The sequence below is a fragment of the Myotis davidii genome, unplaced genomic scaffold (genome assembly GCF_000327345.1).
Source record: "Myotis davidii unplaced genomic scaffold, ASM32734v1 scaffold390, whole genome shotgun sequence".
Taxonomy (NCBI): Eukaryota; Metazoa; Chordata; class Mammalia; order Chiroptera; family Vespertilionidae; genus Myotis; species Myotis davidii.
This window is the reverse complement of record NW_006282748.1, coordinates 1468275-1472621: the sequence shown is the minus strand read 5'-3', so window position 1 is coordinate 1472621 and position 4347 is coordinate 1468275. Positions and strand designations below refer to the sequence as shown.

Here is a 4347-nt window from a genome sequence, read left to right as displayed (position 1 = left end):
CTCTGTGACTCTGTCACCTCCTGCCCAGACAGCCTGTCCCCAGCGGGCATTGCAAGTGGGCGCTCGGCAGGCCCCTGGCTCCAGGCCCCTGGTCTCTCCCCAGAAGGATCCGCCAGGTCTGCTGCATCAGATGTGACAGTTCACAGAGGAGTTCCTGCTCCTGTGTCAGCTGCTTCCTTCCTGGCAAGACGCAGACCTTCTGGTTCTCAGATGGCGACAGCAGCATTCACGGGGTTCTCACTGGGGCCCTGCGGCTGGGCCCCGTGTCTTGGGAAGATGTTCTTCCTTCTCTATACGCAGGCCCGGCGGCTCTTCATAAGAAAGGAGCCCCAGCAAGCACTTCCCCTGGTGTTTCCCCAAACTGAAATAATTGCCTGTCATCCTGCTCCCGGGATCCTGCCGGGACCAGCTTTGCTTGGGGAACTGTGTTTGCTTTGAACGCAAACGTTCTTCCCTCTCGCATCTGCTCACCACCAGCTTCCCAAACAGTGACAGACCATCGAGGAAAATATCTTATCCCCGGAACAAAGCACTATGTGTTCTTTGAAAAGGCGTTTCCTTAAGAAAGCCACCCCTCTGTGCAACCTCCGCCTTCTCCAGGCAAGTGCCAATGTGAACGGACCTCTCGGGGCTTCACTGGGCCAACAGATGAGTCACGGGCTGCACGGTCCTCCTGCGAGATCACCGCCCGTAGTCAGACCACCAGTGCCTTCTGCTGATGGAACCAGAAGGCCGGGCTGTATTTAAAGAGGCTGAGGGCGTGACAAAGGCTAGCACATTTTCACCTCCTCTCTGATCCAGGGACAGTTGCTCCCAGATGCTGTTTCTGCAGCGCAGCTTCTGACTCGCAAGCTCTTCAAGCAGGAAGTTGTGGCCTGGATTGCAAAGAGCCTGCATGACGTAACCTTCACCTTGTAACACACACACACATGTAGACAGAGGAAATAAGGAGACATTTGAAAGAGGGGGCTCAGGGTCAGCCTATGGTCGAACCCCTACAGTTCGTAGGTCAAGACACCAAGATTCCCCTCACACCCACTAGGATGGCTATTGTTCAAGCAAAACAAAGCAACACAAAATAACAATTGTTGGCCTGCGAGGATGTGGTAAAACTGGACCCTTGGTGAGAACATAACATGGTGCAGCTGCTGTGGAAAACAGTATGGTGATTCTTCAAAAAAAATTAAAAATAGAATTACCCTGTGATCCAGGAATTCCACTTCAGGGTAGATACCCACAAGGAGTGAAAGCAGGGTCTCAAAGAGATTTGTATATTCACAGCAACGTTATTTGCAATAGCAAAAATGTAGAAACGTGTCCATCGATAGATGGGTGAATAAACAAAATGTGGTGTCTACATACAACAGAATATTATTCAGCCTTAAAAAGGAATGAAGTTCTGCACTATGACACAACACGATGCACCTTGAGAATATTATGCTAAGTGAAATAAGTCTGTGTGAATCTACTTACATGAGGAGCGTAGTCAAAGTCACAGAGCTGGAAAGTAGAATGGGAATTGCCGGAAGCTGGTGGAGGAGAGAGAAATGCGGAGTTGTAGTTTAGTGGATATGTAGCTTCAGTTTTACAAGATGAAAAAAGTTATTGGAGATAGATGGTGTGCATCATTCTGAATATATACGAATGTATTGAAAACTACTGAATCCTACACTTAAAAATGGTCAAGATGGTAATTTTTATGTTCTAGAAAAAATATAGGGAAAATAAAGACGATGAGGCCGGGGTGGTGAAGTAACTTGGCCGGGATCACACAGCTGGCTGCACCAGCGCCAGGGTTTGGGCTGCCTTCAGATCCCTGCTCCGACATTCCCTGCCCTGGCAAACCGCATCCGGGGATCAGGGCTGCCTGGTCCTTCGGCCGGGCCCACCCCTTAGCAGGGCTGTGTGGGATGAGCAGTTCCCATCCTCAGAGGTCATAGGGGTCTATTTTTAGTTTTTTTTTTTAGACAGAACCAACATATAGGGAGCACCTTCCATGTGCCACATCCACTGTCAACTGCTTTCACATCCCTAATGCCATTTATCCCTTCTCTCCGCTGTAGGAAAGCTTGTGCTGACTAAAGAAAACATCTTCAGTTGGGTTCCCTGGTGGTGTATGCCTATTGTCACATCAAGGCCACGCCGGTAAAGTCATCTATCTACCCCCGGGTAGGAAAAGACCTTCTTAATGGGATGACTAGCCACTGAGCCTGGTTACCAGAGACCGTGTTTTCAGTTCACCCAGACACAGGGCTCCAGGCTCCTCCTGGTTAGGGAGATGCTTTAGCCAACAGAGAGATGTTTCTGAAAAAACACTTAAAAACCAGTCTGGTGGGAAGTGGATCTGTCACCAAATGATTTGGTTCTTAAACATTGGTAACCTGTGAATTCCCTAATCAAAAATTCTCCCCCGCCTTACAATCTGACATTAAATCTTTAGAAAGAATGATTGCTAATGCTTCAGGCTGAAGGTGGGGAACGAGACCCAAGGAAAAAATCCATATTCTTTAAGTTAATCAGTGTTTGTGTTGTAGGCAGATCCCAAATCCAAACCATATTTCCCCAAAAGGTTTTCCCCTCTTCATTCTCAAATCCATGTGCATTAGATGAGAAACCCAAGCCGTATGTTTCTTACTCATTTACACTTAACTCATCAAAGCATTTCCTCTGAAGAACTATTTGATGTCCAAGGAGACGTTGAGATGGTTTCTCTTTAGCAAACCTTTGTTCTTAGACATAAAGGAGCTGCTGAAATTGTATACGCAAAGAATAAATGAACTTGAACCTCAGAAAGGTTAAACTCTGTTTAAGTAGGTTCTATAATTGGAAGAAACAACTTTCGGAACGAGCTGTTTTTCTTAAAAAAAAAAGAAATGTTTTAGGAGGGGCCTCTAATGGACTTGGATTTTTATGCCAAAACAATTTTCTCTCCGCTCTTTGGTAGGCACCACTGGCTGATAAAATCCATCTCTGTAAGGCACTTGGAGGTGGTCTTCAACTTTTCAGTTGGAAGAGGCCGCACCTAATGTTGATCTCTCTCTCTGATAATTTGTGGCAAAATCTGCCCGGGGGATGATGTGTCCTGCGATTCCAGCGTGCGCTTTAGGAGAACAAAGCTCCTTAGGAAAGAGGTGCCCTGCAACCGTAGGGCCCCCTCCCTGGGCCCTTCCACCAGGACCATGCCCAAGCCAGCTCAGAAAGTGAGTTCATAGCCCCCTCTGTCCCCCAAGCCCAAATTTCTCCCCTCGTCTGCTAACTTTCCCCTTGATTCCTCATTCATGCCACCTTTATTTGCACCCCTTTGCATAGCGGTGTCATGGGCCTGTGAGGACGGGAAGAAGCAGAAGACGCTGCCCCTGCCTAAGAGGTTCACGGGGCGGGGGGAAAAGCTTCCCACCTGAGAAGCGCATCGCTGTGTGCTCAATGGCTGTTCCAGAACCTCCAAAAAGGGAAGGATGGTCAGGGATGGACAGAACAGGAAAAGTTCCCAGAGCCAGTGGGCCCTGGGGACGGAACGGCAGTCTGAGTACTGATACAGCCGTACCCAGGTGAAGACACAAGGTACCCTGGACTGGTTCAATCGGACATGTCTGCGTGGAAAGTGGTCAGAGCTGGACTGGTGGGCTAGCCTTAGGCTGAGGTACTGAAGGCCATGGATGGCCCACCCTGTGGTCCTCACAACACAATATTGCTGCTTCTCAGTGGGGTCTCTGCTGCCTCTGAGGCCGAGCATGGATGCTTTTGGTTGTCCCAGTGACTGGAGGACGCCACGGGTCTTCCGCAGGCGTCCAGGGTACATGGGAATACAAGATGTCCTGCAGCACACAGGAGAGTTCTGAACGATGAACCATGACTCTGGGGTCCTCGATTTCTAACTGTCCCACTGGATCTTCATTTAAGTGAACAATCTGTAAGTCTCTGAACCTAGAATCTAACTCGTTTCCATATACACACACATAGTTTTTCTCTATTTAGTACTCAGTTTCACAAGAATTTAACCATATAAACAAAAATGTACAATTTTTGTTTTGTTGGAACTTGACTGAGTTGTTTCATTTCAGAAAATCACATCTCTGAAGGCAATAGTATTTCTAGAATTTGAGTTATTACTCTGCATTAATAGCCCATTAATGGTGACTCTGCAAATGTATTCAAGCATCTGATTATTTTGTCTTCAAGCACTCGTGTCTAGTCATAAGTTGAAATACATTTTAAACTATAGATTCCTTTCCTTTATCTTTTTATTACAGGTAGGCCATTATATTGACTTTTAACAATTATGCATATAGATGAGTTATATTATCTATAACGTTTATTTCAGGAGAGGGGAGAGGGTGTTGCAAATTA

General features: G+C 47.0%; 1 long non-coding RNA gene across 1 annotated transcript; it reads left to right on the top strand.

The window, feature by feature from the left end:
- Positions 1 to 2028: 2028 nt before the first annotated feature.
- LOC107182377 lies at positions 2029 to 4042 on the top strand. Its single transcript, XR_001513101.1, has 2 exons — positions 2029 to 3200; positions 3310 to 4042. It is a non-coding gene; the product is annotated as an uncharacterized LOC107182377 (long non-coding RNA).
- Positions 4043 to 4347: the final 305 nt, after the last annotated feature.